This window comes from Ahaetulla prasina, chromosome 2 (genome assembly GCF_028640845.1).
Source record: "Ahaetulla prasina isolate Xishuangbanna chromosome 2, ASM2864084v1, whole genome shotgun sequence".
NCBI lineage: Eukaryota > Metazoa > Chordata > Lepidosauria > Squamata > Colubridae > Ahaetulla > Ahaetulla prasina.
The window spans coordinates 274836824-274849321 of NC_080540.1; positions in this window are offsets into that span (position 1 = coordinate 274836824).

A 12498-nucleotide genomic window follows, 5' to 3' on the forward strand; every position below is an offset into this window, starting at 1 on the left:
CCTCTGATCAAAGCTTTACAAAAATTTACATTGCTTTTTAACTTGAGAACTATTAGAATGAGTGTACAGTATATGCTATAGAAATAGCATCTCTGTCCACTATTTACTTATTTCATGGTTTTTGTTGTGGCCCATCAGCGGCCAGTAGAGCTGGCAGCAGATTTGGACAGTGAGGAACATGGGCCAGTCCTGGAGTCTGGGGGAGGGTCTGTGTCACAGGCAGAGATGGGACCAGGGCAGTCTGACAATTATCAGGTGCTTTTGGAGTTAGATGTCAGTGAGGCAGACAAACAGCTGGAGCCTGTTCCCAGTGTGCGCATGTACAGAGTTGCCAGACAAAGGGAACAACTGAGGAACAAGGGTTGACTTGGGAGTAAGGCCACAGGTGGAGGATGAATGGCCCTTCCCATAAGGAATAAAACAGGAGTGAATGGGGAGGAGAGTTTGCAGGAGACAATTAGTTCGCTTAACTGGTTGGTGACTCTCTGAGAATCTTTGCCAAGTTTTGAAGATATTGGCCTGGCAGCTCTCCAAGCCAGATAACTATAACTGTAACTTTAAATATGTAATTGTAACTTGTGACTGTAAATGTTCTCTTGAAAGACTTTTTTGGATGTAAATGTGAGAAATTCAGAGTAGCTTAATAAAAAGGGGGTTTGTTGGCACAAGGAGTTTGTATTATGGTTTGGGAACACCTCGGACAGAACAGTTTTCTACTATGGTTTTCTATTTCCATTGGAGTCAAGGTTATTTATAAAATGAAACATAAATACAGTAAAAATCAAAACAGGTAGCATTTAACTTATTATCTAAAATGCAGGATGTATATCACTGGGAAGAGCCAGTCTGATGTAGTGGTTAAGGCTTTAGTCTGGAAACGAGGAGATACTGAGTTCAACTGAATAACTTTGGGCCAGTCACTTTCTCTCAGCCCTAGAAAGTAGGCAGGCCAAACCACTTTGACTCTAAACGCTTTGCAGAAAAGTCAGGTCTTCAACAGTTTACAAAAAGCAGGAAAGTTTGTGGTGTTTCATATCTCAGGAGACAAGGAGTTCTACAGCAACTACAGAATAGGCATTCAATGGCATCCTGTCCCTTGATTTCATGTGGAGTGGGAACCCATAGTAATCCCTCCCCCTGAAAGAATTCACTCAAAAGCTCTCACATTATTCTAAAATCTTAATATGGCAGATTGTGAAAACAAGAATACTGACTAATCTTCCCAAGATAGTCCTTATAAACCGAGTTGATAGTACCATCGACTGGGTTTTATAGCATCTGAGTAAGCAATGAGACTCGCTGCTTCTATTTAGAAATAGAAATAGAATAATAGAGTTAGAAGGGACCCTGGAGGTCTTCTAGTCCAACCCCCTGCTTAGGCAGGAAACCCTACACCACTTCAGACAAATGGTTATCCAACCTCTTCTTAAAAACTTCCACCGTTGGAGCATTCACAACTTCTGGAGGCAAGTTGTTTCACTGATTAATTGTTCTAACTGTCAGGCAATTTCTCCTTAGTTCTAAGTTGCTTCTCTCCTTGATTAGTTTCTTGCTTCTTGTCCTGCCTTCAGGTGCTTTGGAGAATAGTTTGACTCCCTCTTCTTTGTGGCAGCCCCTGAGATATTGGGACACTGCTATCATTTGAAATATTTAATCTTGATTTTATAACCTGGACTTAGTTTTTTGTTCCTAGTGAGTAGCTAAAGCTCACCAACCATTTTTGCTTTTATAATTCTATGAGTAGAAATTTGAATAATACAAGGGAGGCTTTTTTTCATAACTATAATTGGCACATAAACAAAGGGAAAAGAGCAATCTCTAGGCACATTTCTAATTCTACCATAGTTTACATTTGGAAATATTTTTTCACCAGGTGTTTACCAGATGTTTGGGAGGTGCACCGTCCAATATTACTCAATCGCCATGCTGAAAATTCTGGAATACATCTGGAGGATACTGGGGTTGTGGAGAGCAATTATAATTATTCAGATTAAAGAAAGGTTTCGTATTTATTCATTTTCATGCTAAATACGCTGCAAGATCAGCCAGGGAGATTTAAAAATATGGGAATTACAATAATATTAGAAAAGACCGCTTCATCCAGTGTTTTTAAGATAAGCTCATGAAAAGTTTTATTTGCATTCCAATAAGACAAAATGGGATTTTAAGACATGTTTGTAAGTATATATGTATACACGCAGATGATGAAAATGAAATGGATCTGATGTAAGTTAAATGCTTTGGAAATTTGGATTTCTAAAGCATTTAACCTATATTTTAGAATAAAAACATATCGGATATAATATGCTTACTCCTTCATAATATGATAGCTTGAAGGATTGGACAACCAAATATAGAAGAGTCCACTGGACACAAAAGCTAGGGAAGTGGACTGCAAAGTGGCCATTCTAAATTCATTTCCTATCCTTAGAAGAAACCTATTTACTTTATATCTTTATTTCCAGCTCTCTCAAGATTTTGGGCAGTGTTGAATTTCAATGCTGGTGATCAATCCTCAAGTTCAACCAATACCGACTATGAAAGCCTAACCAGTATATTGCAAGATTTTCTTCTGAGTTCCAAGTCTAATGGTATATTTGCATTTGCTTCAGCTGATCCTGTGCTAGCTCATGCTGCTTTGACTTCAAGTTCGGTTAAAAAAAACAACCTGCCTGGATTGAAACACTTTGCTTACAAGGCCTTTCATCTAGACTGTGGGCTACCACATCCTCCCATTGGGCAATTTCTCTGCTGCTGTACCTTCAAACTTTATCTTCCAGGAAAAGGGGCCGTGGTGGCTCAGGCTGTAAGATAGCCTGTTATTAAAACACAGCAGCCTGCAATTACTGCAGGCTCGAATCCCACCAGGCCCAAGGTTGACTCAGCCTTCCATCCTTTATAAGGTAGGTAAAATGAGGACCCAGATTGTTGGGGGGACAATAAGTTGACTTTGTAAATATACAAATAGAATGAGACTATTGCCTTACACACTGTAAGCCGCCCTGAGTCTTCGGAGAAGGGCGGGATATAAATGTAAATTAAAAAAACAACAATGGGTAGTCCTTTTGGTGGGCAAGTTGTCCACAGTTGCCATAGGCTTTCTGAAGTTGAGGACATTTACTGGAAAAAAAGGTAGTGTCAGGTAGTGTCCCTTTACTCCTCCCACCAGAAATTATTTCTTTTTTACTAAAAATTTGTACACCAGAAGATTCAGAAGAGGTTGATGGAGTTAGAAAGAGAAGTTAGAAACGGATGAAAGTCTAAAGAATATTCAGCATTTTTATTCTCAGCCTGAAATATGATAGAATTTAGACCAGTTTGAGAACTAGCCTAAATGTAATCTCTTTTTCAAAGGGACCTCTAGGATTGAAAGTATTTGTGAAAATGATAAAAATGCCATTGCAACATCACAACATGAGCTCTGCTTTTTGTATATGTATGCAGTATTGTATGGTAAGTACAAAGTGGTGGAATTTGCGTCAGATAACTTTACTTAATAAGGCTACTTGTATCATTTGCACTGTGTCACATACATCTCTGTAAACATCTCTGATTTTTCTATATGTGCAATAGGAAGGAAACACTTTTTAAATTAAATTATATATTGTCAGAAAACAAAACAAAGCATGAAGTCCTAGCCATAGAAATAGAAGTCCATATACTAAAAAAAGGCTGGATAAGAAGACATCCTTTCATTTGTTTAAAAATGCCATATGGAAATGAAATCATGTTTGTAACTGTATACATTTTACCCAGAAATAACTCTCGTTATACACAGTAAAAGTCAGTCCAACAATTCTTCTTGTCTGAATAATCTCCAATTGCCAGGAAACAGTAAGAGCACATTCTCTTATCAGCAGAATAAGTTTGGAAAACAAGAATGACAAATTCAAGGAGGTTAGCCTATCTTTAACCATAATAAATATCAGAAGTCGGATATTCCCTTTAAAATATCAGGAGGTGACATGAGGCTGGCTCCGGGGGATTATTAATGCTTCTTTGTTGGAGGGGGTTTTTCCGGCCGCCCTGAAAGAGGCGGTGGTGAGACCCCTCCTTAAGAAGCCTTCCCTGGATCCAGCTGTTTTAGGAAATTATCGTCCGGTCTCCAACCTTCGTTTTGTGGTGAAGGTTGTAGAGAGTGTGGTGGCACGTCAGTTACCCCAGTACCTGGATGAAACTGTCTATCTAGACCCGTTCCAGTCCGGCTTTCGGCCTGGGTACAGCACAGAGACAGCTTTGGTCGTGTTGGTTGATGATCTCTGGAAGGCTCGGGACAGGGGTTATTCCTCTGCCCTGGTCCTGTTAGACCTCTCAGCGGCTTTTGATACCATCGACCATGGTATCCTGCTGCACCGGTTAGGGAGTTTGGGAGTGGGAGGCACCGTTTATCGGTGGTTCTCCTCCTATCTCTCTGACCGGTCGCAGACGGTGTTGGCAGGAGGGCAGAGATCGACCGCGAGGTGCCTCACGTGTGGGGTGCCGCAGGGGTCGATTCTCTCGCCTCTCCTGTTCAACATCTATATGAAGCCACTGGGTGAGATCATCAGTGGTTTTGGGGTGAGTTACCAACTGTACGTTGATGATACACAGCTGTACTTTTCCACCCCAGGCCACCCCAACGAAGCTGTCGAAGTGCTGTCCCGGTGTCTGGAAGCCGTACGGGTCTGGATGGGGAGAAACAGGCTCAAACTCAACCCCTCCAAGACGGAGTGGCTGTGGATGCCGGCACCCCGGTACAGTCAGCTGCAACCACGGCTGACTGTTGGGGGCGAGTCATTGGCCCTGATGGAGAGGGTGCGCAACTTGGCGTTCTCCTGGATGGGCGGTTGTCTTTTGAAGAACATTTGATGACCGTCTCCAGGAGAGCTTTTCATCAGGTACGCCTGATCCACCAGTTGTGCCCCTTCCTTGACCGGGATGCCTTATGTACAGTCACTCATGCTCTTGTTACCTCTCGCTTGGACTACTGCAATGCTCTCTACATGGGGCTCCCTTTGAAGAGCACCCGAAGGCTCCAGTTGGTTCAGAATGCAGCTGCACGGGTGATAGAGGGAGCCACTCATGGCTCCCATGTAACACCACTCCCGCACAAGCTGCCCTGGCTGCCTGTGGTCTTTTGGGTGCACTTCAAGGTGTTGGTTACCATCTTTAAAGCACTCCATGGCTTAGGTCCGGGTTACTTACGGGACCGCCTACTGCCACCGTTTGCCTCCCATCGACCCGTGCGCTCTCACATGGAGGGACTCCTCAGGGTACCGTCAGCCAAGCTGGCGGCCCCCAAGGGAAGGGCCTTCTCTGTGGCCTTCTCCCACCCTCTGGAACGAACTTCCCCCAAGACTTTGTCAACTTCCTGGCCTTCGGATCTTTCGCCGCGAGCTGAAGACATATTTATTTATTCGCGCAGGACTGGCATAGAATTTTTAGAAGTTTTACTATTCGGTTTTAAATTTTATTTAGTGGGTTTTATTGTTTTAAATGCATTTTAACTTGGGGCCATATTTAATAAGTTTCTTAATTATTGTTTTACTTTGTATTTATTCATTGTTGTTTTATTTGGCTGTGAACCGCCCTGAGTCCTTCGGGAGAAGGGCGGTATAAAAATTTAATTAATTAATTAATTAATTAATAATAAATAAAACAGGATAAGAAATATACCAGGTTTCTAAATATTTGATTATTCAAAATGTTTTTCAACCTGGCTTTGTCGTGGTACAGATAAGTTAACATTTAATATACTTTAATCTTTTCGTTCACACAATAAGATCATAAAAGTTAACAAATTTTATTGCTTCCTTGATCCTATTTGATCCCGGATTAAATGAAAAATCAGAATTTTTAAATTCATTTTCAAGAGAAATTAAATCAAAATCTGAGAATCATCCAGCCTCTTCCTTTGTGTTCCATAGGCATACCAATCTCCTGTTGTTCTTGGGATTTATGACGCGCAAGATGGAGCAAGGTATCACTTATTATTCTCAAGCCGCCAATTAAAAACTATAGGTTTCTGAGGCTACTATCAATGAAATGGGCCTCTGGAAAAATGAATTTCTCAGGAGCAATGGTCTGACACTCTACTCTAACTGCTAATGAAAAAATCTCAGTAGCTAAGCAGAGGGGAGCTGTAATCTCATTGTATTAAAAGAAAGTACTGTGGAAACCTATTCTGTTGGCTGACTAACTGTTCTGGGAGCCTAGGAAATTCTTATCTTTTATGATTAGGCTGATGTTTACTGCTTGGTTGTTTGTTTGAGTTGCAGTTGCTTAATTAGGGTATTGTTTACTACGTGACTGTCTGGTGTTAATGCTGGTGTTTATTCTTGCTTATCTAGGAGTTCATTGCTAGTTTGGTCTTTTGTTTCTTTTTTTAAATCCCTCTTTTGAATGGTGTGTAAATATTGCTTATGTTTATGTGCCTGTTGATGGCTGATTTGTGTTGAGTGGCAGGCTTCTAGGGATTCTCAGACTTTGGGTTGGTTGTCCTGTATGGCCTGAGTTGTGTATACAGTTTGTTGTAAGATATTGTATAGATGGCCTGTTTCATGTTTTGGTGTTTTTAGTTGCTGCAATGCATTTGTGCTCATCTGAATGATTTCTTACACAAATCCTCTTGTAGGAGGTTGGGTTGTCATTTTGGTAATGGACACTTGGTGAGTGTGGGTGGTTTTTCAATAGCATTTTAAAACTGACTATTAAGAAATATACTGCAGAGTAGCCCTTGGTAGAGCACCATGAAAAAGATATTTGAAAAGTTATTGAGATGCCACGATATAGCTGTAAATACAGATATCAAAATAATGTTTTCTCTGTCATAATCAATGGAAAAGAAAGCTGGACTTTTGGAGAAGCAGGATAGAAAGTGTGTTGACATTTTTGATGGCATTGGACAAGATACCGAAGAATACCACAGATAGCCAAGAAAACAAACTAATGAGACTTAGAACAAATCAAATTAACATTCTCATTCAAGGCACAAGTGACCAAACTCAATTTATCATATTTTGGACACATTATACCCATGATGGTGAACTATGGCATGCATGCCAGAGGTGGGCAAGCATGCTGTCACCAGCTGCTCTTCTGCTTTCTGGCACATGAATGTGAGCTGGCCAGATGGTTTTTGTGTACCCCAAAGACCATCTGGTTGGTGCTGGCCACCTGATCTTTGGGTTTCCGGTGCTTTAGCACGTTTGAAGACCAGCTGACTGGTGCGTGCCCAGGTACATGTGTACCGGCCAGCTGGTCTTTGGGTTTTTGGTGCTCCAGCATGCACAAAGACCAATTGGATGGTGCATGCCCAAAGACCAGGTGCATGCGCACCGGCCATCTGGTCTTTGGATTTCCAGTGCGCATTTCAGTTTGGCACTCGGTGCCAAAAAGGTTCGCCATCATTGCATTATACCTTTCATAAAAAGTATATAATGCTAAGAAAAGTGGCAGGAGAAAAAAGAAAGAAAAATAGAAAACAGGTAGTACCAAGATGGATGCAATCGCTTTAACTCATGAAAATAATTTTCTCGTATTTTAGAACAGCTAAACTAGAAACTCAGATTTTCCCCTTCTTGTCCAGGGAGAGTGGGAGAAAATGTGAGTTTGAGACTTAATTTTAATTGTATTGAAAATGTTGGAACTTAAGTGCCTAATGAATAATTTAGTCTATATCACTTCCTTTTTTTAATAGAACTTTATGTGCATAATCGTGGTTTATGGATGAAAATTTCTCCCAATTTTTATATGCATATATACCTATTTAATTTACTAAGACTCTAGGCACAATCAGAAACCAGAGACTTTAGCATTGCAATCAATGCCCCTTAAATCATAAAATGTTTAAATTGTTATAATTATCTATGTGTCTAGCATTTCAAGGATATTTTTGAAATGGAGGTGGAGCTAAGTGAGAAAATAAAACTTTTCTAATATTCATATTTTCATCATCCAAATTCAAATGAATATCAAGCTACTTTATATCTCTGATTCTTTGATTTAAATGTTAGAAGGATAAATATCACTTCCTAAATTGATTATGTTTGATACATGATGGGAAAAAAATGATGTTTAAGCAATTACTATGACTGCTAATACACTTCGTTAAAACTAGGAAGGAAAAAATAAGCCAAATGTATGTATTTTATTCTTTATTGAGCAGTGAAATATAACTGAGGTAAGGAAGATCTAGCAATGGCAATAGTAATAGCATTTAGACTTATATATGGCGTTACAGTGTTTTACAGCCCTCTCTAAGTGGTTACAGAGTCATCATATTGCCCCCAACAATCTGGATCCTCATTTTACCGACCTTGGAAGAATGGAAGGCTGAGTCAACCTTGAGCTTGGTGAGATTTGAACTGCCAAACTGCAGGTAGCTGGCAGTCAGCAGAAGTAGCCTAAAGTACTGCACTCTAACCACTGCACCACCAAGGCTTGATGGTAGTTAAATTATCATCTCAAAACCAAGTAGTGGATAATTATAATGTGGGCATAGAAGACCAATATGGATTCCATCTCTAATAGTGGCTTGGTATGCAGTAATAAATTGTTTTAGTTTGCAGATCTACAATGTAATAATGTAATGTTATATTTTTTTTATCTCACTTGAATTGTTGTGAGGATTAATTAGTTCAAAGGGAACTCTGAGAGATTCTGAAGATTTAAATGCTTAAATGAATCTCAGGGTGAAAGCAATAAAACAATAACTGCTCAAAATGGAGCAATCCCCAATATACTGCTGCCATGTAAAGCAATAGGAATGATGAATGAGCGGTGAGAATGCCCTTTAGAATGAATTGTGGATTTTGTTGAAAAAGCAAACTTATGCATTCAATACTTTTTATATGGAATTCTGGTAGTCTAGGTTAGAATGACTTCAAGAATCAATAATCAAAGGCAAAGAATTGATTTTTAGAGCTTTCACAGGATATAGAATAGAATAGAATAGAATAGAATAGAATAGAATAGCAGAGCAGAGCAGAGCAGAGCAGAGCAGAGCAGAGCAGAGAAGAGAAGAGAAGAGAAGAGAAGAGAAGAGAAGAGAAGAAAGAGAAGAGAATTCTTTATTGGCCAAGTGTGATTGGACACACAAGGAATTTGTCTTGGTGCATATGCTCTCAGTGTATATAAAAGAAACGATATGTTCATCAAGAATCATATGGTACAACACTTAATGATAGTCATAGGGTACAAATAAGCAATCCCAAATCAACAAGGTTACAGGCATACAGTCGTAAGTGGGAGGAGATAGGTGATAGAAACGATGAGAAAATTAATAGTAGTGCAGACTTAGTAAAATTTATAAAACAAAATAAATTTTGTTAGTTTCTAAGCTGCATATATTATAAAATCTTCCTGGTTTGAAAACCTTTTAGGAAGAAAACTGTATTTTTGTTGTTGTTTTTGTAATTAGTTTGTTCTGTCTACTGGCAATCTGCTTTTCCAACCAAATATATTTTACCCAAATTTCAACTCGTACTGTATATTCCACAGTGGCATATTTAGCAACATTATAAATATAATATATCTTCATCACCATCATCTGTGGAATTGCATAAGCTTTGTGAATGTTGTAATACACTGCATCTTACAATTCCCGGTTCTTTTCAGAGCAGTTCCTGTGAATTATCACAATTCAATAACTGTTCATTTCTTGAATTCTTCCTCTCCAATTTTCTTTTCAATTCCTGAAATCTGGGAACATAGAATGAAATAGCACCTGAAGCATCCACCAGAAAAATTTATCTCCCAATTTATGGATTTTATTGATTATTTTGAAAAACAGAACCCTTGTCATCAAGTTACTACTAGTATTTCATTCCAATCTACTCCAAAATGGCTTCAAGTGGCTTAGATTGTCTTTTTTTTTTCTTATAGTAAGGAGGTTTAGGTAGTTTTTAAGAACAACCTAGACCAGATAATAAATTCCAATTTTACAACAGCTTTTGAATGAAAAATGTACAATAAATGATATGCCATCATTACTTTGTCTGTTTGGTCAATAACATGCATTAAACCTTGAGAACATGCCATATCTAAGATGTACCTTTCTCATAGTTCTCTTAGAAATGATTTTTGGATCCATGTCTCTATCAAGAATGAACCGGGAAAAGAAATTTCCTTCACTTTTTTCCTCTACCAGTTTTATTCAAGAGGGTTTGCTGTAGAAATGCTTTCAAAAGAAAAGCAAATTTCCCAGAAAATATTATGAGTTTATGTTTATCTTTAATGTATAATCCATTCTACAATCACCAGAAGTTACTTGGCTTCCCATCTCTCGATTAAAATATTGAGAAATGATGGAAATTTTTTTTTCTCCTAGTGGAGAATTTTGGGAAAACCAGTTAACCAATGAGAGGATAATGGATATAAAAATTTTAAAAATCTTATAAACTGAGAGCATTTGCAGATTATTTTTGGTGTTGGTGTAACCATTAAAGGCGATGGAAATATTAATGAGAAAATTTTAAAAGAATGGTGCATTAGCCAGCTTTAAGGACAATAAATAGAAGACAAAAATGGTAACAAAAAATATCAAGCCCAAGCAGAATTAATGAACAAACGGGTTTTAAGTTTGAGAAAAAAATTAAAATACTTGGGTGTTAATTTGACAAACTTGAGTTGTATGTGATTTCAAAATAATTATGTTAAGACATGAAATGAAGTTAAAAAAGATATGTCAAAATGAGAAAAATTACCATTGCCATTGCTGGGAAGAATTTTTATGAATAGATAAATGTTTTATCTAGAATCTTAGTTTTGTTTCAGACAATATATGTTTTGACAGCTGATGTACCATTTAAATAGTGACAGATAGACATATTTAAATTTGTGTGCCAAGTTAAATTTGTGTGAAAGTTAAGTATAAGGTGCTACAAGACATTAAAGGAAGATGAGACTTAGGTCTACCTGATTTGAAATTGTATTTTGCAGCTTATTTAGTTTGGCTGAAACAGAAGGTTATTGGCAGCTAAAGGGAATTATTTGAGATTTGGATGGCACAGCTATTTATGGCATGACGAAGTTAAGGTTAATGTAGATTTCAAAACTCATTTGATTAGATGTGCCATATTGAGAGTGTGGTATAGATAGAAAGTTAGCTTATGTCCAGAAATACCTTATGGCCACAAGAAGCATATTATAGGCTTTCTTCAGCTCTGACTGGATGGCAGGGGATAGAAGGAGCTATATTCCTTGCAGACAGCTGGTCATTTGCATTCTTTTAGAGTAGTGGTGGGATTCACTTACCTTTGCTACCTGTTCATGCACACGTGCGCCACTTCTTCGCATGCGCAGAGCATATTTGATGACATCAGGCTGGATGGGTGGAGCCTCCCACTGCTGCTGCTACCGGGTGAACCGGTAGCAACCCACCACTGTTTTAGAGAGTCCTTGAGACCACTCGGAGGTTTATCTGTGTCTTCAGGGTCACCTGAGTCATTGAGAAGTTGAAATAGTGTTTTCTGCAGGATGTTTTTCTGTCCTATGTCCCTTCACTGTGGAACATAGGTACAGGCTGTTGGGGATGAGTCTGTGTTGTCTGCATCTCAAACTGAAGCACATATTAAGCAAGGAATTTCATTTGGCATCTTTTGTTTTCTGATTTTAATGCATAGTGTCTAAACTATGAGATCTCCCATTTCCTGATTTTTTCCATCCCTGAAAACTTAAGCAGTAAACATTCATTTGTGTGTGTGTGTTTTACTATACATCTGAGGACATTTTAAGAAAATGTTAAACTCAGATTGATAATGCAAATATCTGATTTTCTTTTAAGATAGCATGACCGGATTGTTCTTTGAAATATGGAGGATGTTTTCATGTTTGCTATCTGGAAACTTCCTCTAGAGAATCTCTTGTTGTTTTTATGATTTAGCAAGAACTACCAGCAAGGTTTTTCTATAGCTAATATAAATCCAATATATTAAATCAAAGAAGATGCTAGACTTCCTGCAAAACATCTAGAGACAGTCAGCAGGAAGTGAATTGCTGAGAAAGCCAATTTACTAAGAAAGCCTCGTTGTTGCTATTATTTTGGGACCTTAGGATACATTTCCTTATTACTTTAGAACATTCTCCCTGAGAAGGAAAGTAGGTTCTATGTGTTCCTCTGTACCATGAACCAGGGGTACTATTCAGCATTCTAACAGGTTCTGGAGAATCGGTAGTGGAAATTTTGAGTAGTTCGGAGAATCAGCAAATACCACCTCTGGCTGGGCCCAGAGTGGGGTGGGAATAGAAATTTTGCAATATCCTTCCCCCAGGAGTGGGAAGGGAATGGGGATTTTGCAGTATCCTTCCCCTGCCACGCCCACCAAGCCACACCACGCCCACCAAGCCACGCCCACAGAACCAGTAGTAAAACAAATTGAATTCCACCACTGCCATGAACCCAAACCGATCTGTTCTTTTCTACAATATATGTCAGTTCAGCAGTTACTGTATCTGAAGAGTCCGTCAGAAATATCACTAGTTTATGAGGATTATATTCACACAATATTGGAAAAACAA